At 43.5% G+C, this 23,753-nt stretch overlaps 25 non-coding genes across 25 annotated transcripts; all 25 read right to left on the bottom strand.

Annotated features, from left to right (window-relative positions):
* Positions 1-8: 8 nt before the first annotated feature.
* Positions 9-91, bottom strand: TRNAL-CAG (transfer RNA leucine (anticodon CAG)). The gene has a single exon. It is a non-coding gene; the product is annotated as a tRNA-Leu (tRNA).
* A 632-nt stretch (positions 92-723) lies between these two features.
* Positions 724-806, bottom strand: TRNAL-UAG (transfer RNA leucine (anticodon UAG)). Its single transcript has one exon. It is a non-coding gene; the product is annotated as a tRNA-Leu (tRNA).
* Positions 807-1,834: 1,028 nt separating this feature from the next.
* Positions 1,835-1,917, bottom strand: TRNAL-AAG (transfer RNA leucine (anticodon AAG)). Its single transcript has one exon. It is a non-coding gene; the product is annotated as a tRNA-Leu (tRNA).
* A 186-nt stretch (positions 1,918-2,103) lies between these two features.
* On the bottom strand, positions 2,104-2,186 carry TRNAL-CAG (transfer RNA leucine (anticodon CAG)). Its single transcript has one exon. It is a non-coding gene; the product is annotated as a tRNA-Leu (tRNA).
* Positions 2,187-2,818: 632 nt separating this feature from the next.
* On the bottom strand, positions 2,819-2,901 carry TRNAL-UAG (transfer RNA leucine (anticodon UAG)). Its single transcript has one exon. It is a non-coding gene; the product is annotated as a tRNA-Leu (tRNA).
* Positions 2,902-4,194: 1,293 nt separating this feature from the next.
* TRNAL-CAG (transfer RNA leucine (anticodon CAG)) lies at positions 4,195-4,277 on the bottom strand. Its single transcript has one exon. It is a non-coding gene; the product is annotated as a tRNA-Leu (tRNA).
* Positions 4,278-6,018: 1,741 nt separating this feature from the next.
* Positions 6,019-6,101, bottom strand: TRNAL-AAG (transfer RNA leucine (anticodon AAG)). Its single transcript has one exon. It is a non-coding gene; the product is annotated as a tRNA-Leu (tRNA).
* Positions 6,102-7,002: 901 nt separating this feature from the next.
* Positions 7,003-7,085, bottom strand: TRNAL-UAG (transfer RNA leucine (anticodon UAG)). The gene has a single exon. It is a non-coding gene; the product is annotated as a tRNA-Leu (tRNA).
* Positions 7,086-8,358: 1,273 nt separating this feature from the next.
* TRNAL-CAG (transfer RNA leucine (anticodon CAG)) lies at positions 8,359-8,441 on the bottom strand. Its single transcript has one exon. It is a non-coding gene; the product is annotated as a tRNA-Leu (tRNA).
* Positions 8,442-9,073: 632 nt separating this feature from the next.
* Positions 9,074-9,156, bottom strand: TRNAL-UAG (transfer RNA leucine (anticodon UAG)). Its single transcript has one exon. It is a non-coding gene; the product is annotated as a tRNA-Leu (tRNA).
* A 1,028-nt stretch (positions 9,157-10,184) lies between these two features.
* TRNAL-AAG (transfer RNA leucine (anticodon AAG)) lies at positions 10,185-10,267 on the bottom strand. Its single transcript has one exon. It is a non-coding gene; the product is annotated as a tRNA-Leu (tRNA).
* A 186-nt stretch (positions 10,268-10,453) lies between these two features.
* TRNAL-CAG (transfer RNA leucine (anticodon CAG)) lies at positions 10,454-10,536 on the bottom strand. Its single transcript has one exon. It is a non-coding gene; the product is annotated as a tRNA-Leu (tRNA).
* A 632-nt stretch (positions 10,537-11,168) lies between these two features.
* TRNAL-UAG (transfer RNA leucine (anticodon UAG)) lies at positions 11,169-11,251 on the bottom strand. Its single transcript has one exon. It is a non-coding gene; the product is annotated as a tRNA-Leu (tRNA).
* A 1,024-nt stretch (positions 11,252-12,275) lies between these two features.
* Positions 12,276-12,358, bottom strand: TRNAL-AAG (transfer RNA leucine (anticodon AAG)). Its single transcript has one exon. It is a non-coding gene; the product is annotated as a tRNA-Leu (tRNA).
* A 186-nt stretch (positions 12,359-12,544) lies between these two features.
* Positions 12,545-12,627, bottom strand: TRNAL-CAG (transfer RNA leucine (anticodon CAG)). The gene has a single exon. It is a non-coding gene; the product is annotated as a tRNA-Leu (tRNA).
* Positions 12,628-13,259: 632 nt separating this feature from the next.
* On the bottom strand, positions 13,260-13,342 carry TRNAL-UAG (transfer RNA leucine (anticodon UAG)). Its single transcript has one exon. It is a non-coding gene; the product is annotated as a tRNA-Leu (tRNA).
* Positions 13,343-14,367: 1,025 nt separating this feature from the next.
* On the bottom strand, positions 14,368-14,450 carry TRNAL-AAG (transfer RNA leucine (anticodon AAG)). Its single transcript has one exon. It is a non-coding gene; the product is annotated as a tRNA-Leu (tRNA).
* Positions 14,451-14,636: 186 nt separating this feature from the next.
* Positions 14,637-14,719, bottom strand: TRNAL-CAG (transfer RNA leucine (anticodon CAG)). The gene has a single exon. It is a non-coding gene; the product is annotated as a tRNA-Leu (tRNA).
* A 3,831-nt stretch (positions 14,720-18,550) lies between these two features.
* Positions 18,551-18,633, bottom strand: TRNAL-AAG (transfer RNA leucine (anticodon AAG)). Its single transcript has one exon. It is a non-coding gene; the product is annotated as a tRNA-Leu (tRNA).
* A 186-nt stretch (positions 18,634-18,819) lies between these two features.
* TRNAL-CAG (transfer RNA leucine (anticodon CAG)) lies at positions 18,820-18,902 on the bottom strand. The gene has a single exon. It is a non-coding gene; the product is annotated as a tRNA-Leu (tRNA).
* Positions 18,903-19,534: 632 nt separating this feature from the next.
* TRNAL-UAG (transfer RNA leucine (anticodon UAG)) lies at positions 19,535-19,617 on the bottom strand. Its single transcript has one exon. It is a non-coding gene; the product is annotated as a tRNA-Leu (tRNA).
* A 1,023-nt stretch (positions 19,618-20,640) lies between these two features.
* Positions 20,641-20,723, bottom strand: TRNAL-AAG (transfer RNA leucine (anticodon AAG)). The gene has a single exon. It is a non-coding gene; the product is annotated as a tRNA-Leu (tRNA).
* A 186-nt stretch (positions 20,724-20,909) lies between these two features.
* Positions 20,910-20,992, bottom strand: TRNAL-CAG (transfer RNA leucine (anticodon CAG)). The gene has a single exon. It is a non-coding gene; the product is annotated as a tRNA-Leu (tRNA).
* A 632-nt stretch (positions 20,993-21,624) lies between these two features.
* On the bottom strand, positions 21,625-21,707 carry TRNAL-UAG (transfer RNA leucine (anticodon UAG)). Its single transcript has one exon. It is a non-coding gene; the product is annotated as a tRNA-Leu (tRNA).
* A 1,024-nt stretch (positions 21,708-22,731) lies between these two features.
* Positions 22,732-22,814, bottom strand: TRNAL-AAG (transfer RNA leucine (anticodon AAG)). The gene has a single exon. It is a non-coding gene; the product is annotated as a tRNA-Leu (tRNA).
* Between the last annotated feature and the right edge of the window lie 939 nt (positions 22,815-23,753).

Consider the following 23,753-nt stretch of genomic DNA (forward strand, 5'->3'; position numbering starts at 1 on the left):
CACAGGACTGTCAGAAGTGGGATTTGAACCCACGCCTCCAGAGGAGACTGCGACCTGAACGCAGCGCCTTAGACCACTCGGCCATCCTGACTTGCTTTCCCAGCATATTCCAGAGGCCAGACAGCCATGCAGGTGAGGTACTGAAAAGGAATGCCCTCAATTTATTTATCCTATTATATGCACTTCCAACAGATCTTTGAACAATCTGTACAGAGCAGGACCTATGGAGAACTCTTTAGAACTTTGAGGCGAACAAAGAGAAAGTGCTATTCACCAGCCACTTGAACGGCTCAAAGCTGCTTTGAAATTGAGACAATAGCCACCTCTTGGCTGGCTAAAGCAATTTCAACAAGGGATCTCAAAGTCACAACATAGGGTGGTGTATGCAAATTTAAGCAGCCCCTGATCAAAGCCCTGAGGAAATTGCTGTAAGTGTGCTGGAGTCCAGTTGTCTACCAGATGAATGGCATTCTTCCAAATTTGCTGGGCCCGTCTGGCCAGGGCATACAAGAGCATGACTCTTCCAGATGACCTCTTACATGGGTCCTATGCTCATTTGGTAAGGATTGCGCTTTGTCAGCAAGACGTTATAGAACCTAAATATATGAGAAACCCCATCTCTCTTGACAAGAGGAGAACGGAATAACGTGCCAAGTGAAGACCAACAGATGCAACTTCCATCAGATGTTAACCTGATAAAGGAGATTAAATCTCCAAAAGGCATGTCAGAAGTGGGATTCGAACCCACGCCTCCAAAGGAGACTGTGGCCTAAACACAGCGCCTTAGACCTCTCGGCCATCCTGACAGTATATGCTTTTAAGAAATGAATAAAAGTTACTCAGAAACGTCTACCTCAATGCATGCCTGAAAAAATTTAAACCTTCAAACACAAGGTGCAACTTTATGCACAGGACAATAAACACAGAAGAACACATACGAAAGCACTTTATTTCACAGGTATACAGTTTTCATGCTTTTAGAACACCACATACCTCTCACCAGCTATTTAGGGTCCTGTATCCGACTCACAACATTTCCTTGCCTGCGACCTCTCTCTCTACACAAACCACTACAGCACAGGAAGTAGGAAGGCAATAGGTGGGGCAGTTTATGCAAATTTATGCTGCCAATGTGCCTTGCAGATTCATGCAGGATTTCTAGATCCTTGCTGGATACAAGAGAGTAGGCCTTGTTCCAGATAAACTATCCCTAGCAGGGAAAGTCTGAGCACAGGCACTCTTTTGCTCTTTAGCCCCTGGCCTGGGACTCACCCTCACTTGCTGAGGCGTGAAATTCTGCATGCCAACTTTGCACAGAAGGTATGTTTGTGGTTGTTTGGGGATGGGTGGGAGGTCAAGAGCAGGGAAAAGCAGGTCTCCTTCACTACTAGACTACTCTTCTATGCCTCCCTGCCGTTCACTCACTCTGTCTTTGTTTCATTCTCTCCTTCCACAACACTCCTTCTCTCTCACTCACTCGCTCTATCACTTGTATTTTTGCCCTTGCTCTGCATTCTATAGTGGAAACATCTCTTGAATGAAGCATCTGAAAATGACGTGACATAAAATTTAAAACCTCCTTATTGGAAACCTAAAACATCACAAGACTTAATGTAACCCATTTCTTTCATAAAAAAGATTTTTAAAGTACCCCACAAAAGAAATATAAAACACCACGAGTGCTAGAAGAATATTACATTAACGTTAAAGATAGAATAGGGCAAATGCATTTGCAGTTGAAACTGAAGTTTGGTACTTATTCAGATATTATTTTCATTGCAAATTTTTAGCTGAGATTCTAAAGGAACTGAGAGAGAAAATGGAATTCAAGTTTTGTCAGAAGTGGGATTCAAACCCACGCCTCCAGGAGAGACTGCGGCCTTAACGCAGCGCCTTAGACCACTCGGCCATCCTGACCCCATGCTGCTTTTTCTTCTAAAGGGTGAGAAAGATATTAGGAACCAAAAAATGCACAGAGCTGAGGGCAATAGTGGCTAGAGCAAGAAAAAAACTCACTGCACTCTTCCAAGAAGACAATCCTATAAGCCACTGCGAGGGAAATGATCATATTTCTCAAGAAAATAATTAGAGTAAACACAGGACTGTCAGAAGTGGGATTTGAACCCACGCCTCCAGAGGAGACTGCGACCTGAACGCAGCGCCTTAGACCACTCGGCCATCCTGACTTGCTTTCCCAGCATCTTCCAGAGGCCAGACAGCCATGCAGGTGAGGTACTGAAAAGGAATGCCCTCAATTTATTTATCCTATTATATGCACTTCCAACAGATCTTTGAACAATCTGTACAGAGCAGGACCTATGGAGAACTCTTTAGAACTTTGAGGCGAACAAAGAGAAAGTGCTATTCACCAGCCACTTGAACGGCTCAAAACTGCTTTGAAATTGAGACAATAGCCACCTCTTGGCTGGCTAAAGCAATTTCAACAAGGGATCTCAAAGTCACAACATAGGGTGGAGTATGCAAATTTAAGCAGCCCCTGATCAAAGCCCTGAGGAAATTGCTGTAAGTGTGCTGGAGTCCAGTTGTCTACCAGATGAATGGCATTCTTCCAAATTTGCAGGGCCCGTCTGGCCAGGGCATACAAGAGCATGACTCTTCCAGATGACCTCTTCCATGGGTCCTATGCTCATTTGGTAAGGATTGCGCTTTGTCAGCAAGACATTATAGAACCTAAATATATGAGAAACCCCATCTCTCTTGACAAGAGGAGAACGGAATAACGTGCCAAGTGAAGACCAACAGATGCAACTTCCATCAGATGTTAACCTGATAAAGGAGATTAAATCTCCAAAAGGAACGTCAGAAGTGGGATTCAAACCCACGCCTCCAAAGGAGACTGTGGCCTAAACACAGCGCCTTAGACCTCTCGGCCATCCTGACAGTATAGGCTTTTAAGAAATGAATAAAAGTTACTCAGAAACGTCTACCTCCATGCAAGCCTGAAATAATTTAAACCTTCAAACACAAGGTGCAACTTTATGCACAGGACAATAAACACAGAAGAACACATACGAAAGCACTTTATTTCACAGGTATACAGTTTTCATGCTTTTAGAACACCACATACCTCTCACCAGCTATTTAGGGTCCTGTATCCGACTCACAACATTTCCTTGCCTGCGACCTCTCTCTCTACACAAACAACTACAGCACAGGAAGTAGGAAGGCAATAGGTGGGGCAGTTTATGCTAATTTATGCTACCAATGTGCCTTGCAGATTCATGCAGGATTTCTAGATCCTTGCTGGATACAAGAGAGTAGGCCTTGTTCCAGATAAACTATCCCTAGCAGGGAAAGTCTGAGCACAGGCACTCTTTTGCTCTTTAGCCCCTGGCCTGGGACTCACCCTCACTTGCTGAGGCGTGAAATTCTGCATACCAACTTTGCACAGAAGGTATGTTTGTGGTTGTTTGGGGATGGGTGGGAGGTCAAGAGCAGGGAAAAGCAGGTCTCCTTCACTACTAGACTCCTCTTCTATGCCTCCCTGCCATTCACTCACTCTGTCTTTGTTTCATTCTCTCCTTCCACAACACTCCTTCTCACTCACTCGCTCTATCACTTGTATTTTTGCCCTTGCTCTGCATTCTATAGTGGAAACATCTCTTGAATGAAGCATCTGAAAATGACGTGACATAAAATTTAAAACCTCCTTATTGGAAACCTAAAACATCACAAGACTTAATGTAACCCATTTCTTTCATAAAAAAGATTTTTAAAGTACCCCACAAAACAAATATAAAACACCACGAGTGCTAGAAGAATATTACATTAACGTTAAAGATAGAATAGGGCAAATGCATTTGCAGTTGAAACTGAAGTTTGGTACTTATTCAGATATTATTTACATTGCCAATTTTTAGCTGAGATTCTAAAGGAACTGAGAGAGAAAATTGAATTCAAGTTTTGTCAGAACTGGGATTCGAACCCACGCCTCCAGGAGAGACTGCGGCCTTAACGCAGCGCCTTAGACCACTCGGCCATCCTGACCCCATGCTGCTTTTGCATCTAAAGGGTGAGAAAGATATTAGGAACCAAAAAATGCACAGAGATGAGGGCAATAGTGGCTAGAGCAAGAAAAAAACTCACTGCACTCTTCCAAGAAGACAATCCTATAAGGCACTGCGAGGGAAATGATCATATTTCTCAAGAAAATAATTAGGGTAAACACAGGACTGTCAGAAATGGGATTTGAACCCACGCCTCCAGAGGAGACTGCGACCTGAACGCAGCGCCTTAGACCACTCGGCCATCCTGACTTGCTTTCCCAGCATATTCCAGAGGCCAGACAGCCATGCAGGTGAGGTACTGAAAAGGAATGCCCTCAATTTATTTATCCTATTATATGCACTTCCAACAGATCTTTGAACAATCTGTACAGAGCAGGACCTATGGAGAACTCTTTAGAACTTTGAGGCGAACAAAGAGAAAGTGCTATTCACCAGCCACTTGAACGGCTCAAAGCTGCTTTGAAATTGAGACAATAGCCACCTCTTGGCTGGCTAAAGCAATTTCAACAAGGGATCTCAAAGTCACAACATAGGGTGGAGTATGCAAATTTAAGCAGCCACTGATCAAAGCCCTGAGGAAATTGCTGTAAGTGTGCTGGAGTCCAGTTGTCTACCAGATGCATGGCATTCTTCCAAATTTGCAGGGCCCGTCTGGCCAGGGCATACAAGAGCATGACTCTTCCAGATGACCTCTTACATGGGTCCTATGCTCATTTGGTAAGGATTGCGCTTTGTCAGCAAGACGTTATAGAACCTAAATATATGAGAAACCCCATCTCTCTTGACAAGAGGAGAACGGAATAACGTGCCAGAGTGAAGACCAACAGATGCAACTTCCATCAGATGTTAACCTGATAAAGGAGATTAAATCTCCAAAAGGCATGTCAGAAGTGGAATTCGAACCCACGCCTCCAAAGGAGACTGTGGCCTAAACGCAGCGCCTTAGACCTCTCGGCCATCCTGACAGTATAGGCTTTTAAGAAATGAATAAACGTTACTCAGAAACGTCTACCTCCATGCAAGCCTGAAATAATTTAAACATTCAAACACAAGGTGCAACTTTATGCACAGGACAATAAACACAGAAGAACACATACGAAAGCACTTTATTTCACAGGTATACAGTTTTCATGCTTTTAGAACACCACATACCTCTCACCAGCTATTTAGGGTCCTGTATCCGACTCACAACATTTCCTTGCCTGCGACCTCTCTCTCTACACAAACAACTACAGCACAGGAAGTAGGAAGGCAATAGGTGGGGCAGTTTATGCAAATTTATGCTGCCAATGTGCCTTGCAGATTCATGCAGGATTTCTAGATCCTTGCTGGATACAAGAGAGTAGGCCTTGTTCCAGATAAACTATCCCTAGCAGGGAAAGTCTGAGCACAGGCACTCTTTTGCTCTTTAGCCCCTGGCCTGGGACTCACCCTCACTTGCTGAGGCGTGAAATTCTGCATACCAACTTTGCACAGAAGGTATGTTTGTGGTTGTTTGGGGGATGGGTGGGAGGTCAAGAGCAGGGAAAAGCAGGTCTCCTTCACTACTAGACTCCTCTTCTATGCCTCCCTGCCATTCACTCACTCTGTCTTTGTTTCATTCTCTCCTTCCACAACACTCCTTCTCACTCACTCGCTCTATCACTTGTATTTTTGCCCTTGCTCTGCATTCTATAGTGGAAACATCTCTTGAATGAAGCATCTGAAAATGACGTGACATAAAATTTAAAACCTCCTTATTGGAAACCTAAAACATCACAAGACTTAATGTAACCCATTTCTGTCATAAAAAAGATTTTTAAAGTACCCCACAAAACAAATATAAAACACCACGAGTGCTAGAAGAATATTACATTAACGTTAAAGATAGAATAGGGCAAATGCATTTGCAGTTGAAACTGAAGTGTGGTACTTATTCAGATATTATTTACATTGCCAATTTTTAGCTGAGATTCTAAAGGAACTGAGAGAGAAAATGGAATTCAAGTTTTGTCAGAAGTGGGATTTGAACCCATGCCTCCAGGAGAGACTGCGGCCTTAACGCAGCGCCTTAGACCACTCGGCCATCCTGACCCCATGCTGCTTTTGCATCTAAAGGGTGAGAAAGATATTAGGAACCAAAAAATGCACAGAGCTTAGGGCAATAGTGGCTAGAGCAAGAAAAAAACTCACTGCACTCTTCCAAGAAGACAATCCTATAAGCCACTGCGAGGGAAATGATCATATTTCTCAAGAAAAAAATTAGAGTAAACACAGGACTGTCAGAAGTGGGATTTGAACCCCCGCCTCCAGAGGAGACTGCAACCTGAAGGCAGCGCCTTAGACCACTCGGCCATCCTGACTTGCTTTCCCAGCATCTTCCAGAGGCCAGACAGCCATGCAGGTGAGGTACTGAAAAGGAATGCCCTCAATTTATTTATCCTATTATATGCACTTCCAACAGATCTTTGAACAATCTGTACAGAGCAGGACCTATGGAGAACTCTTTAGAACTTTGAGGCGAACAAAGAGAAAGTGCTATTCACCAGCCACTTGAACGGCTCAAAGCTGCTTTGAAATTGAGACAATAGCCACCTCTTGGCTGGCTAAAGCAATTTCAACAAGGGATCTCAAAGTCACAACATAGGGTGGAGTATGCAAATTTAAGCAGCCCCTGATCAAAGCCCTGAGGAAATTGCTGTAAGTGTGCTGGAGTCCAGTTGTCTACCAGATGCAAGGCATTCTTCCAAATTTGCTGGGCCCGTCTGGGCAGGGCATACAAGAGCATGACTCTTCCAGATGACCTCTTACATGGGTCCTATGCTCATTTGGTAAGGATTGCGCTTTGTCAGCAAGACGTTATAGAACCTAAATATATGAGAAACCCCATCTCTCTTGACAAGAGGAGAACGGAATAACGTGCCAGGTGAAGACCAACAGATGCAACTTCCATCAGATGTTAACCTGATAAAGGAGATTAAATCTCCAAAAGGCATGTCAGAAGTGGGATTCGAACCCACGCCTCCAAAGGAGACTGTGGCCTAAACACAGCGCCATAAACCTCTCGGCCATCCTGACAGTATAGGCTTTTAAGAAATGAATAAAAGTTACTCAGAAACGTCTACCTCCATGCAAGCCTGAAATAATTTAAACCTTCATACACAAGGTGCAACTTTATGCACAGGACAATAAACACAGAAGAACACATACGAAAGCACTTTATTTCACAGGTATACAGTTTTCATGCTTTTAGAACACCACATACCTCTCACCAGCTATTTAGGGTCCTGTATCCGACTCACAACATTTCCTTGCCTGCGACCTCTCTCTCTACACAAACAACTACAGCACAGGAAATAGGAATCAATAGGTGGGGCAGTTTATGCAAATGTATGCTGCCAATGTACCTTGCAGATCCTTGCTGGATACAAGAGAGTAGGCCTTGTTCCAGATAAACTATCCCTAGCAGGGAAAGTCTGAGCACAGGCACTCTTTTGCTCTTTAGCCCCTGGCCTGGGACTCACCCTCACTTGCTGAGGCGTGAAATTGTGCATACCAACTTTGCACAGAAGGTATGTTTGTGGTTGTTTGGGGATGGGTGGGAGGTCAAGAGCAGGGAAAAGCAGGTCTCCTTCACTACTAGACTACTCTTCTATGCCTCCCTGCCGTTCACTCACTCTGTCTTTGTTTCATTCTCTCCTTCCACAACACTCCTTCTCACTCACTCGCTCTATCACTTGTATTTTTGCCCTTGCTCTGCATTCTATAGTGGAAACATCTCTTGAATGAAGCATCTGAAAATGACGTGACATAAAATTTAAAACCTCCTTATTGGAAACCTAAAACATCACAAGACTTAATGTAACCCATTTCTTTCATAAAAAAGATTTTTAAAGTACCCCACAAAAGAAATATAAAACACCACGAGTGCTAGAAGAATATTACATTAACGTTAAAGAGAGAATAGGGCAAATGCATTTGCAGTTGAAACTGAAGTTTGGTACTTATTCAGATATTATTTACATTGCCAATTTTTAGCTGAGATTCTAAAGGAACTGAGAGAGAAAATGGAATTCAAGTTTTGTCAGAAGTGGGATTCGAACCCACGCCTCCAGGAGAGACTGCGGCCTTAACGCAGCGTCTTAGACCACTCAGCCATCCTGACCCCATGCTGCTTTTTCATCTAAAGGGTGAGAAAGATATTAGGAACCAAAAAATGCACAGAGCTTAGGCCAATAGTGGCTAGAGCAAGAAAAAAACTCACTGCACTCTTCCAAGAAGACAATCCTATAAGCCACTGCGAGGGAAATGATCATATTTCTCAAGAAAAAAATTAGAGTAAACACAGGACTGTCAGAAGTGGGATTTGAACCCACGCCTCCAGAGGAGACTGCGACCTGAACGCAGCGCCTTAGACCACTCGGCCATCCTGACTTGCTTTCCCAGCATATTCCAGAGGCCAGACAGCCATGCAGGTGAGGTACTGAAAAGGAATGCCCTCAATTTATTTATCCTATTATATGCACTTCCAACAGATCTTTGAACAATCTGTACAGAGCAGGACCTATGGAGAACTCTTTAGAACTTTGAGGCGAACAAAGAGAAAGTGCTATTCACCAGCCACTTGAACGGCTCAAAGCTGCTTTGAAATTGAGACAATAGCCACCTCTTGGCTGGCTAAAGCAATTTCAACAAGGGATCTCAAAGTCACAACATAGGGTGGTGTATGCAAATTTAAGCAGCCCCTGATCAAAGCCCTGAGGAAATTGCTGTAAGTGTGCTGGAGTCCAGTTGTCTACCAGATGAATGGCATTCTTCCAAATTTGCTGGGCCCGTCTGGCCAGGGCATACAAGAGCATGACTCTTCCAGATGACCTCTTACATGGGTCCTATGCTCATTTGGTAAGGATTGCGCTTTGTCAGCAAGACGTTATAGAACCTAAATATATGAGAAACCCCATCTCTCTTGACAAGAGGAGAACGGAATAACGTGCCAAGTGAAGACCAACAGATGCAACTTCCATCAGATGTTAACCTGATAAAGGAGATTAAATCTCCAAAAGGCATGTCAGAAGTGGGATTCGAACCCACGCCTCCAAAGGAGACTGTGGCCTAAACACAGCGCCTTAGACCTCTCGGCCATCCTGACAGTATATGCTTTTAAGAAATGAATAAAAGTTACTCAGAAACGTCTACCTCAATGCATGCCTGAAAAAATTTAAACCTTCAAACACAAGGTGCAACTTTATGCACAGGACAATAAACACAGAAGAACACATACGAAAGCACTTTATTTCACAGGTATACAGTTTTCATGCTTTTAGAACACCACATACCTCTCACCAGCTATTTAGGGTCCTGTATCCGACTAACAACATTTCCTTGCCTGCGACCTCTCTCTCTACACAAACAACTACAGCACAGGAAGTAGGAAGGCAATAGGTGGGGCAGTTTATGCAAATTTATGCTGCCAATGTGCCTTGCAGATTCATGCAGGATTTCTAGATCCTTGCTGGATACAAGAGAGTAGGCCTTGTTCCAGATAAACTATCCCTAGCAGGGAAAGTCTGAGCACAGGCACTCTTTTGCTCTTTAGCCCCTGGCCTGGGACTCACCCTCACTTGCTGAGGCGTGAAATTCTGCATGCCAACTTTGCACAGAAGGTATGTTTGTGGTTGTTTGGGGATGGGTGGGAGGTCAAGAGCAGGGAAAAGCAGGTCTCCTTCACTACTAGACTACTCTTCTATGCCTCCCTGCCGTTCACTCACTCTGTCTTTGTTTCATTCTCTCCTTCCACAACACTCCTTCTCTCTCACTCACTCGCTCTATCACTTGTATTTTGGCCCTTGCTCTGCATTCTATAGTGGAAACATCTCTTGAATGAAGCATCTGAAAATGACGTGACATAAAATTTAAAACCTCCTTATTGGAAACCTAAAACATCACAAGACTTAATGTAACCCATTTCTTTCATAAAAAAGATTTTTAAAGTACCCCACAAAAGAAATATAAAACACCACGAGTGCTAGAAGAATATTACATTAACGTTAAAGATAGAATAGGGCAAATGCATTTGCAGTTGAAACTGAAGTTTGGTACTTATTCAGATATTATTTTCATTGCAAATTTTTAGCTGAGATTCTAAAGGAACTGAGAGAGAAAATGGAATTCAAGTTTTGTCAGAAGTGGGATTCAAACCCACGCCTCCAGGAGAGACTGCGGCCTTAACGCAGCGCCTTAGACCACTCGGCCATCCTGACCCCATGCTGCTTTTTCTTCTAAAGGGTGAGAAAGATATTAGGAACCAAAAAATGCACAGAGCTGAGGGCAATAGTGGCTAGAGCAAGAAAAAAACTCACTGCACTCTTCCAAGAAGACAATCCTATAAGCCACTGCGAGGGAAATGATCATATTTCTCAAGAAAATAATTAGAGTAAACACAGGACTGTCAGAAGTGGGATTTGAACCCACGCCTCCAGAGGAGACTGCGACCTGAACGCAGCGCCTTAGACCACTCGGCCATCCTGACTTGCTTTCCCAGCATCTTCCAGAGGCCAGACAGCCATGCAGGTGAGGTACTGAAAAGGAATGCCCTCAATTTATTTATCCTATTATATGCACTTCCAACAGATCTTTGAACAATCTGTACAGAGCAGGACCTATGGAGAACTCTTTAGAACTTTGAGGCGAACAAAGAGAAAGTGCTATTCACCAGCCACTTGAACGGCTCAAAACTGCTTTGAAATTGAGACAATAGCCACCTCTTGGCTGGCTAAAGCAATTTCAACAAGGGATCTCAAAGTCACAACATAGGGTGGAGTATGCAAATTTAAGCAGCCCCTGATCAAAGCCCTGAGGAAATTGCTGTAAGTGTGCTGGAGTCCAGTTGTCTACCAGATGAATGGCATTCTTCCAAATTTGCAGGGCCCGTCTGGCCAGGGCATACAAGAGCATGACTCTTCCAGATGACCTCTTCCATGGGTCCTATGCTCATTTGGTAAGGATTGCGCTTTGTCAGCAAGACATTATAGAACCTAAATATATGAGAAACCCCATCTCTCTTGACAAGAGGAGAACGGAATAACGTGCCAAGTGAAGACCAACAGATGCAACTTCCATCAGATGTTAACCTGATAAAGGAGATTAAATCTCCAAAAGGAACGTCAGAAGTGGGATTCAAACCCACGCCTCCAAAGGAGACTGTGGCCTAAACACAGCGCCTTAGACCTCTCGGCCATCCTGACAGTATAGGCTTTTAAGAAATGAATAAAAGTTACTCAGAAACGTCTACCTCCATGCAAGCCTGAAATAATTTAAACCTTCAAACACAAGGTGCAACTTTATGCACAGGACAATAAACACAGAAGAACACATACGAAAGCACTTTATTTCACAGGTATACAGTTTTCATGCTTTTAGAACACCACATACCTCTCACCAGCTATTTAGGGTCCTGTATCCGACTCACAACATTTCCTTGCCTGCGACCTCTCTCTCTACACAAACAACTACAGCACAGGAAGTAGGAAGGCAATAGGTGGGGCAGTTTATGCAAATTTATGCTACCAATGTGCCTTGCAGATTCATGCAGGATTTCTAGATCCTTGCTGGATACAAGAGAGTAGGCCTTGTTCCAGATAAACTATCCCTAGCAGGGAAAGTCTGAGCACAGGCACTCTTTTGCTCTTTAGCCCCTGGCCTGGGACTCACCCTCACTTGCTGAGGCGTGAAATTCTGCATACCAACTTTGCACAGAAGGTATGTTTGTGGTTGTTTGGGGATGGGTGGGAGGTCAAGAGCAGGGAAAAGCAGGTCTCCTTCACTACTAGACTCCTCTTCTATGCCTCCCTGCCATTCACTCACTCTGTCTTTGTTTCATTCTCTCCTTCCACAACACTCCTTCTCACTCACTCGCTCTATCACTTGTATTTTTGCCCTTGCTCTGCATTCTATAGTGGAAACATCTCTTGAATGAAGCATCTGAAAATGACGTGACATAAAATTTAAAACCTCCTTATTGGAAACCTAAAACATCACAAGACTTAATGTAACCCATTTCTTTCATAAAAAAGATTTTTAAAGTACCCCACAAAACAAATATAAAACACCACGAGTGCTAGAAGAATATTACATTAACGTTAAAGATAGAATAGGGCAAATGCATTTGCAGTTGAAACTGAAGTTTGGTACTTATTCAGATATTATTTACATTGCCAATTTTTAGCTGAGATTCTAAAGGAACTGAGAGAGAAAATTGAATTCAAGTTTTGTCAGAAGTGGGATTCGAACCCACGCCTCCAGGAGAGACTGCGGCCTTAACGCAGCGCCTTAGACCACTCGGCCATCCTGACCCCATGCTGCTTTTGCATCTAAAGGGTGAGAAAGATATTAGGAACCAAAAAATGCACAGAGATGAGGGCAATAGTGGCTAGAGCAAGAAAAAAACTCACTGCACTCTTCCAAGAAGACAATCCTATAAGGCACTGCGAGGGAAATGATCATATTTCTCAAGAAAATAATTAGGGTAAACACAGGACTGTCAGAAATGGGATTTGAACCCACGCCTCCAGAGGAGACTGCGACCTGAACGCAGCGCCTTAGACCACTCGGCCATCCTGACTTGCTTTCCCAGCATATTCCAGAGGCCAGACAGCCATGCAGGTGAGGTACTGAAAAGGAATGCCCTCAATTTATTTATCCTATTATATGCACTTCCAACAGATCTTTGAACAATCTGTACAGAGCAGGACCTATGGAGAACTCTTTAGAACTTTGAGGCGAACAAAGAGAAAGTGCTATTCACCAGCCACTTGAACGGCTCAAAGCTGCTTTGAAATTGAGACAATAGCCACCTCTTGGCTGGCTAAAGCAATTTCAACAAGGGATCTCAAAGTCACAACAAAGGGTGGAGTATGCAAATTTAAGCAGCCACTGATCAAAGCCCTGAGGAAATTGCTGTAAGTGTGCTGGAGTCCAGTTGTCTACCAGATGAATGGCATTCTTCCAATTTTGCAGGGCCCGTCTGGCCAGGGCATACAAGAGCATGACTCTTCCAGATGACCTCTTACATGGGTCCTATGCTCATTTGGTAAGGATTGCGCTTTGTCAGCAAGACGTTATAGAACCTAAATATATGAGAAACCCCATCTCTCTTGACAAGAGGAGAACGGAATAACGTGCCAAGTGAAGACCAACAGATGCAACTTCCATCAGATGTTAACCTGATAAAGGAGATTAAATCTCCAAAAGGCATGTCAGAAGTGGGATTCGAACCCACCCCTCCAAAGGAGACTGTGGCCTAAACGCAGCGCCTTAGACCTCTCGGCCATCCTGACAGTATATGCTTTTGAGAAAAGAATAAAAGTTACTCAGAAACGTCTACCTCAATGCAAGCCTGAAATAATTTAAACCTTCAAACACAAGGTGCAACTTTATGCACAGGACAATAAACACAGAAGAACACATACGAAAGCACTTTATTTCACAGGTATACAGTTTTCATGCTTTTAGAACACCACATACCTCTCACCAGCTATTTAGGGTCCTGTATCCGACTCACAACATTTCCTTGCCTGCGACCTCTCTCTCTACACAAACAACTACAGCACAGGAAGTAGGAAGGCAATAGGTGGGGCAGTTTATGCAAATTTATGCTGCCAATGTGCCTTGCAGATTCATGCAGGATTTCTAGATCCTTGCTGGATACAAGAGAGTAGGCCTTGTTCCAGATAAACTATCCCTAGCAGGGAAAGTCTGAGCACCGGCACTCTTTTGCTCTTTAGCCCCTGGCCTGGGACTCACCCTCACTTGCTGAGGCGTGAAATTCTGCATACCAACTTTGCACAGAAGGTATGTTTGTGGTTGTTTGGGGGATGGGTGGGAGGTCAAGAGCAGGGAAAAGCAGGTCTCCTTCACTACTAGACTCCTCTTCTATGCCTCCCTGCCATTCACTCACTCTGTCTTTGTTTCATTCTCTCCTTCCACAACACTCCTTCTCACTCACTCGCTCTATCACTTGTATTTTTGCCCTTGCTCTGCATTCTATAGTGGAAACATCTCTTGAATGAAGCATCTGAAAATGACGTGACATAAAATTTAAAACCTCCTTATTGGAAACCTAAAACATCACAAGACTTAATGTAAACCATTTCTGTCATAAAAAAGATTTTTAAAGTACCCCACAAAACAAATATAAAACACCACGAGTGCTAGAAGAATATTACATTAACGGTAAAGATAGAATAGGGCAAATGCATTTGCAGTTGAAACTGAAGTTTGGTACTTATTCAGATATTATTTACATTGCCAATTTTTAGCTGAGATTCTAAAGGAACTGAGAGAGAAAATGGAATTCAAGTTTTGTCAGAAGTGGGATTCGAACCCACGCCTCCAGGAGAGACTGCGGCCTTAACGCAGCGCCTTAGACCACTCGGCCATCCTGACCCCATGCTGCTTTTTCATCTAAAGGGTGAGAAAGATATTAGGAACCAAAAAATGCACAGAGCTGAGGGCAATAGTGGCTAGAGCAAGAAAAAAACTCACTGCACTCTTCCAAGAAGACAATCCTATAAGCCACTGCGAGGGAAATGATCATATTTCTCAAGAAAATAATTAGAGTAAACACAGGACTGTCAGAAGTGGGATTTGAACCCACGTCTCCAGAGGAGACTGCGACCTGAACGCAGCGCCTTAGACCACTAGGCCATCCTGACTTGCTTTCCCAGCATCTTCCAGAGGCCAGACAGCCATGCAGGTGAGGTACTGAAAAGGAATGCCCTCAATTTATTTATCCTATTATATGCACTTCCAACAGATCTTTGAACAATCTGTACAGAGCAGGACCTATGGAGAACTCTTTAGAACTTTGAGGCGAACAAAGAGAAAGTGCTATTCACCAGCCACTTGAACGGCTCAAAGCTGCTTTGAAATTGAGACAATAGCCACCTCTTGGCTGGCTAAAGCAATTTCAACAAGGGATCTCAAAGTCACAACATAGGGTGGAGTATGCAAATTTAAGCAGCCCCTGATCAAAGCCCTAAGGAAATTGCTGTAAGTGTGCTGGAGTCCAGTTGTCTACCAGATGCATGGCATTCTTCCAAATTTGCAGGGCCCGTCTGGCCAGGGCATACAAGAGCATGACTCTTCCAGATGACCTCTTACATGGGTCCTATGCTCATTTGGTAAGGATTGCGCTTTGTCAGCAAGACGTTATAGAACCTAAATATATGAGAAACCCCATCTCTCTTGACAAGAGGAGAACGGAATAACGTGCCAGAGTGAAGACCAACAGATGCAACTTCCATCAGATGTTAACCTGATAAAGGAGATTAAATCTCCAAAAGGAATGTCAGAAGTGGAATTCGAACCCACGCCTCCAAAGGAGACTGTGGCCTAAACACAGCACCTTAGACCTCTCGGCCATCCTGACAGTATAGGCTTTTAAGAAATGAATAAACGTTACTCAGAAACGTCTACCTCCATGCACGCCTGAAATAATTTAAACATTCAAACACAAGGTGCAACTTTATGCACAGGACAATAAACACAGAAGAACACATACGAAAGCACTTTATTTCACAGGTATACAGTTTTCATGCTTTTAGAACACCACATACCTCTCACCAGCTATTTAGGGTCCTGTATCCGACTCACAACATTTCCTTGCCTGCGACCTCTCTCTCTACACAAACAACTACAGCACAGGAAGTAGGAAGGCAATAGGTGGGGCAGTTTATGCAAATTTATGCTGCCAATGTGCCTTGCAGATTCATGCAGGATTTCTAGATCCTTGCTGGATACAAGAGAGTAGGCCTTGTTCCAGATAAACTATCCCTAGCAGGGAAAGTCTGAGCACAGGCACTCTTTTGCTCTTTAGCCCCTGGCCTGGGACTCACCCTCACTTGCTGAGGCGTGAAATTCTGCATACCAACTTTGCACAGAAGGTATGTTTGTGGTTGTTTGGGGATGGGTGGGAGGTCAAGAGCAGTGAAAAGCAGGTCTCCTTCACTACTAGACTCCTCTTCTATGCCTCCCTGCCATTCACTCACTCTGTCTTTGTTTCATTCTCTCCTTCCACAACACTCCTTCTCACTCACTCGCTCTATCACTTGTATTTTTGCCCTTGCTCTGCATTCTATAGTGGAAACATCTCTTGAATGAAGCATCTGAAAATGATGTGACATAAAATTTAAAACCTCCTTATTGGAAACCTAAAACATCACAAGACTTAATGTAACCCCTTTCTTTCATAAAAAAGATTTTTAAAGTACCCCACAAAAGAAATATAAAACACCACGAGTGCTAGAAGAATATTACATTAACGTTAAAGATAGAATAGGGCAAATGCATTTGCAGTTGAAACTGAAATTTGGTATTTATTCAGATATTATTTACATTGCCAATTTTTAGCTGAGATTCTAAAGGAACTGAGAGAGAAAATGGAATTCAAGTTTTGTCAGAAGTGGGATTCGAACCAACGCCTCCAGGAAAGACTGCGGCCTTAACGCAGTGCCTTAGACCACTCGGCCATCCTGACCCCATGCTGCTTTTTCATCTAAAGGGTGAGAAAGATATTAGGAACCAAAAAATGCACAGAGCTTAGGCCAATAGTGGCTAGAGCAAGAAAAAAACTCACTGCACTCTTCCAAGAAGACAATCCTATAAGCCACTGCGAGGGAAATGATCATATTTCTCAAGAAAAAAATTAGAGTAAACACAGAACTGTCAGAAGTGGGATTTGAACCCACACCTCCAGAGGAGACTGCGACCTGAACGCAGCGCCTTAGACCACTCGGCAATCCTGACTTGCTTTCCCAGCATCTTCCAGAGGCCAGACAGCCATGCAGGTGAGGTACTGAAAAGGAATGCCCTCAATTTATTTATCCTATTATATGCACTTCCAACAGATCTTTGAACAATCTGTACAGAGCAGGACCTATGGAGAACTCTTTAGAACTTTGAGGCGAACAAAGAGAAAGTGCTATTCACCAGCCAATTGAACGGCTCAAAGCTGCTTTGAAATTGAGACAATAGCCACCTCTTGGCTGGCTAAAGCAATTTCAACAAGGGATCTCAAAGTCACAACATAGGGTGGAGTATGCAAATTTAAGCAGCCCCTGATCAAAGCCCTGAGGAAATTGCTGTAAGTGTGCTGGAGTCCAGTTGTCTACCAGATGAATGGCATTCTTCCAAATTTGCAGGGCCCGTCTGGCCAGGGCATACAAGAGCATGACTCTTCCAGATGACCTCTTACATGGGTCCTATGCTCATTTGGTAAGGATTGCGCTTTGTCAGCAAGACGTTATAGAACCTAAATATATGAGAAACCCCATCTCTCTTGACAAGAGGAGAACGGAATAACGTGCCAAGTGAAGACCAACAGATGCAACTTCCATCAGATGTTAACCTGATAAAGGAGATTAAATCTCCAAAAGGCATGTCAGAAGTGGGATTCGTACCCACGCCTCCAAAGGAGACTGTGGCCTAAACACAGCGCCTTAGACCTCTCGGCCATCCTGACAGTATAGGCTTTTAAGAAATGAATAAAAGTTACTCAGAAACGTCTACCTCCATGCAAGCCTGAAATAATTTAAACCTTCAAACACAAGGTGCAACTTTATGCACAGGACAATAAACACAGAAGAACACATACGAAAGCACTTTATTTCACAGGTATACAGTTTTCATGCTTTTAGAACACCACATACCTCTCACCAGCTATTTAGGGTCCTGTATCCGACTCACAACATTTCCTTGCCTGCGACCTCTCTCTCTACACAAACAACTACAGCACAGGAAGTAGGAAGGCAATAGGTGGGGCAGTTTATGCAAATTTATGCTGCCAATGTGCCTTGCAGATTCATGCAGGATTTCTAGATCCTTGATGGATACAAGAGAGTAGGCCTTGTTCCAGATAAACTATCCCTAGCAGGGAAAGTCTGAGCACAGGCACTCTTTTGCTCTTTAGCCCCTGGCCTGGGACTCACCCTCACTTGCTGAGGCGTGAAATTCTGCATACCAACTTTGCACAGAAGGTATGTTTGTGGTTGTTTGGGGATGGGTGGGAGGTCAGGAGCAGGGAAAAGCAGGTCTTCTTCACTACTAGACTACTCTTCTATGCCTCCCTGCCGTTCACTCACTCTGTCTTTGTTTCATTCTCTCCTTCCACAACACTCCTTCTCACTCACTCGCTCTATCACTTGTATTTTTGCCCTTGCTCTGCATTCTATAGTGGAAACATCTCTTTAATGAAGCATCTGAAAATGATGTGACATAAAATTTAAAACCTCCTTATTGGAAACCTAAAACATCACAAGACTTAATGTAACCCATTTCTTTCATAAAAAAGATTTTTAAAGTACCCCACAAAAGAAATATAAAACACCACGAGTGCTAGAAGAATATTACATTAACGTTAAAGATAGAATAGGGCAAATGCATTTGCAGTTGAAACTGAAGTTTGGTACTTATTCAGATATTATTTACATTGCCAATTTTTAGCTGAGATTCTAAATGAACTGAGAGAGAAAATGGAATTCAAGTTTTGTCAGAAGTGGGATTCGAACCCACGCCTCCAGGAGAGACTGCGGCCTTAACGCAGCACCTTAGACCACTCGGCCATCCTGACCCCATGCTGCTTTTTCATCTAAAGGGTGAGAAAGATATTAGGAACCAAAAAATGCACAGAGCTTAGGCCAATAGTGGCTAGAGCAAGAAAAAAACTCACTGCACTCTTCCAAGAAGACAATCCTATAAGCCACTGCGAGGGAAATGATCATATTTCTCAAGAAAAAAATTAGAGTAAACACAGGACTGTCAGAAGTGGGATTTGAACCCACGCCTCCAGAGGAGACTGCGACCTGAACGCAGCGCCTTAGACCACTCGGCCATCCTGACTTGCTTTCCCAGCATCTTCCAGAGGCCAGACAGCCATGCAGGTGGGGTACTGAAAAGGAATGCCCTCAATTTATTTATCCTATTATATGCACTTCCAACAGATCTTTGAACAATCTGTACAGAGCAGGACCTATGGAGAACTCTTTAGAACTTTGAGGCGAACAAAGAGAAAGTGCTATTCACCAGCCACTTGAACGGCTCAAAGCTGCTTTGAAATTGAGACAATAGCCACCTCTTGGCTGGCTAAAGCAATTTCAACAAGGGATCTCAAAGTCACAACATAGGGTGGAGTATGCAAATTTAAGCAGCCCCTGATCAAAGCCCTGAGGAAATTGCTGTAAGTGTGCTGGAGTCCAGTTGTCTACCAGATGAATGGCATTCTTCCAAATTTGCTGGGCCCGTCTGGCCAGGGCATACAAGAGCATGACTCTTCCAGATGACCTCTTACATGGGTCCTATGCTCATTTGGTAAGGATTGCGCTTTGTCAGCAAGACGTTATAGAACCTAAATATATGAGAAACCCCATCTCTCTTGACAAGAGGAGAACGGAATAACGTGCCAAGTGAAGACCAACAGATGCAACTTCCATCAGATGTTATCCTGATAAAGGAGATTAAATCTCCAAAAGGCATGTCAGAAGTGGGATTCGAACCCACGCCTCCAAAGGAGACTGTGGCCTAAACACAGCGCCTTAGACCTCTCGGCCATCCTGACAGTATAGGCTTTTAAGAAATGAATAAAAGTTACTCAGAAACGTCTACCTCAATGCAAGCCTGAAATAATTTAAACCTTCAAACACAAGGTGCAACTTTATGCACACGACAATAAACACAGAAGAACACATACGAAAGCACTTTATTTCACAGGTATACTGTTTTCATGCTTTTAGAACACCACATACCTCTCACCAGCTATTTAGGGTCCTGTATCCGACTCACAACATTTCCTTGCCTGCGACCTCTCTCTCTACACAAACAACTACAGCACAGGAAGTAGGAAGGCAATAGGTGGGGCAGTTTATGCAAATTTATGCTGCCAATGTGCCTTGCAGATTCATGCAGGATTTCTAGATCCTTGCTGGATACAAGAGAGTAGGCCTTGTTCCAGATAAACTATCCCTAGCAGGGAAAGTCTGAGCACAGGCACTCTTTTGCTCTTTAGCCCCTGGCCTGGGACTCACCCTCACTTGCTGAGGCGTGAAATTCTGCATACCAACTTTGCACAGCAGGTATGTTTGTGGTTGTTTGGGGATGGGTGGGAGGTCAAGAGCAGGGAAAAGCAGGTCTCCTTCACTACTAGACTCCTCTTCTATGCCTCCCTGCCATTCACTCACTCTGTCTTTGTTTCATTCTCTCCTTCCACAACACTCCTTCTCACTCACTCGCTCTATCACTTGTATTTTTGCCCTTGCTCTGCATTCTATAGTGGAAACATCTCTTGAATGAAGCATCTGAAAATGACGTGACATAAAATTTAAAACCTCCTGATTGGAAACCTAAAACATCACAAGACTTAATGTAACCCATTTCTTTCATAAAAAGATTTTTAAAGTACCCCACAAAACAAATATAAAACACCACGAGTGCTAGAAGAATATTACATTAACGTTAAAGATAGAATAGGGCAAATGCATTTGCAGTTGAAACTGAAGTTTGGTACTTATTCAGATATTATTTACATTGCCAATTTTTAGCTGAGATTCTAAAGGAACTGAGAGAGAAAATGGAATTCAAGTTTTGTCAGAAGTGGGATTTGAACCCACGCCTCCAGGAGAGACTGTGGCCTTAACGCAGCGCCTTAGACCACTCGGCCATCCTGACCCCATGCTGCTTTTTCATCTAAAGGGTGAGAAAGATATTAGGAACCAAAAAATGCACAGAGCTTAGGCCAATAGTGGCTAGAGCAAGAACAAAACTCACTGCACTCTTCCAAGAAGACAATCCTATAAGCCACTGCGAGGGAAATGATCATATTTCTCAAGAAAAAAAGTAGAGTAAACACAGGACTGTCAGAAGTGGGATTTGAACCCACGCCTCCAGAGGAGACTGCGACCTGAACGCAGCGCCTTAGACCACTCGGCCATCCTGACTTGCTTTCCCAACATCTTCCAGAGGCCAGACAGCCATGCAGGTGAGGTACTGAAAAGGAATGCCCTCAATTTATTTATCCTATTATATGCACTTCCAACAGATCTTTGAACAATCTGTACAGAGCAGGACCTATGGAGAACTCTTTAGAACTTTGAGGCGAACAAAGAGAAAGTGCTATTCACCAGCCACTTGAACGGCTCAAAGCTGCTTTGAAATTGAGACAATAGCCACCTCTTGGCTGGCTAAAGCAATTTCAACAAAGGATCTCAAAGTCACAACATAGGGTGGAGTATGCAAATTTAAGCAGCCCCTGATCAAAGCCCTGAGGAAATTGCTGTAAGTGTGCTGGAGTCCAGTTGTCTACCAGATGAATGGCATTCTTCCAAATTTGCAGGGCCCGTCTGGCCAGGGCATACAAGAGCATGACTCTTCCAGATGACCTCTTACATGGGTCCTATGCTCATTTGGTAAGGATTGCGCTTTGTCAGCAAGACGTTATAGAACCTAAATATACGAGAAACCCCATCTCTCTTGATAAGAGGAGAACGGAATAACGTGCCAGGTGAAGACCAACAGATGCAACTTCCATCAGATGTTAACCTGATAAAGGAGATTAAATCTCCAAAAGGCATGTCAGAAGTGGGATTCGAACCCACGCCTCCAAAGGAGACTGTGGCCTAAACACAGCGCCTTAGACCTCTCGGCCATCCTGACAGTATAGGCTTTTAAGAAATGAATAAAAGTTACTCAGAAACGTCTACCTCAATGCAAGCCTGAAATAATTTAAACCTTCAAACACAAGGTGCAACTTTATGCACACGACAATAAACACAGAAGAACACATACGAAAGCACTTTATTTCACAGGTATACTGTTTTCATGCTTTTAGAACACCACATACCTCTCACCAGCTATTTAGGGTCCTGTATCCGACTCACAACATTTCCTTGCCTGCGACCTCTCTCTCTACACAAACAACTACAGCACAGGAAGTAGGAAGGCAATAGGTGGGGCAGTTTATGCAAATTTATGCTGCCAATGTGCCTTGCAGATTCATGCAGGATTTCTAGATCCTTGCTGGATACAAGAGAGTAGGCCTTGTTCCAGATAAACTATCCCTAGCAGGGAAAGTCTGAGCACAGGCACTCTTTTGCTCTTTAGCCCCTGGCCTGGGACTCACCCTCACTTGCTGAGGCGTGAAATTCTGCATACCTACTTTGCAAAGAAGGTATGTTCGTGGTTGTTTGGGAATGGGTGGGAGGTCAAGAGCAGGGAAAAGCAGGTCTCCTTCACTACTAGACTCCTCTTCTATGCCTCCCTGCCATTCACTCACTCTGTCTTTGTTTCATTCTCTCCTTCCACAACACTCCTTCTCACTCACTCGCTCTATCACTTGTATTTTTGCCCTTGCTCTGCATTCTATAGTGGAAACATCTCTTGAATGAAGCATCTGAAAATGACGTGACATAAAATTTAAAACCTCCTTATTGGAAACCTAAAACATCACAAGACTTAATGTAACCCATTTCTTTCATAAAAAAGATTTTTAAAGTACCCCACAAAACAAATATAAAACACCACGAGTGCTAGAAGAATATTACATTAACGTTAAAGATAGAATAGGGCAAATGCATTTGCAGTTGAAACTGAAGTTTGGTACTTATTCAGATATTATTTACATTGCCAATTTTTAGCTGAGATTCTAAAGGAACTGAGAGAGAAAATGGAATTCAAGTTTTGTCAGAAGTGGGATTCGAACCCACGCCTCCAGGAGAGACTGCGGCCTTAACACAGCGCCTTAGACCACTCGGCCATCCTGACCCCATGCTGCTTTTTCATCTAAAGGGTGAGAAAGATATTAGGAACCAAAAAATGCACAGAGCTTAGGCCAATAGTGGCTAGAGCAAGAACAAAACTCACTGCACTCTTCCAAGAAGACAATCCTATAAGCCACTGCGAGGGAAATGATCATATTTCTCAAGAAAAAAAGTAGAGTAAACACAGGACTGTCAGAAGTGGGATTTGAACCCACGCCTCCAGAGGAGACTGCGACCTGAACGCAGCGCCTCAGACCACTCGGCCATCCAGACTTGCTTTCCCAGTCTCTACCAGAGGCCAAACAGCCATGCAGGTGAGGTACTGAAAAGGAATGCCCTCAATTTATTTATCCTATTATATGCACTTCCAACAGATCTTTGAACAATCTGTACAGAGCAGGACCTATGGAGAACTCTTTAGAACTTTGAGGCGAACAAAGAGAAAGTGCTATTCACCAGCCACTTGAACGGCTCAAAGCTGCTTTGAAATTGAGACAATAGCCACCTCTTGGCTGGCTAAAGCAATTTCAACAAAGGATCTCAAAGTCACAACATAGGGTGGAGTATGCAAATTTAAGCAGCTCCTGATTAAAGCCCTAAGGAAATTGCTGTAAGTGTGCTGGAGTCCAGTTGTCTACCAGATGCATGGCATTCTTCCAAATTTGCAGGGCCCGTCTGGCCAGGGCATACAAGAGCATGACTCTTCCAGATGACCTCTTACATGGGTCCTATGCTCATTTGGTAAGGATTGCGCTTTGTCAGCAAGACGTTATAGAACCTAAATATATGAGAAACCCCATCTCTCTTGACAAGAGGAGAACGGAATAACGTGCCAGGTGAAGACCAACAGATGCAACTTCCATCAGATGTTAACCTGATAAAGGAGATTAAATCTCCAAAAGGCATGTCAGAAGTGGGATTCAAACCCACGCCTCCAAAGGAG

This window comes from Triturus cristatus, chromosome 6 (genome assembly GCF_964204655.1).
Source record: "Triturus cristatus chromosome 6, aTriCri1.1, whole genome shotgun sequence".
Lineage (NCBI taxonomy): Eukaryota > Metazoa > Chordata > Amphibia > Caudata > Salamandridae > Triturus > Triturus cristatus.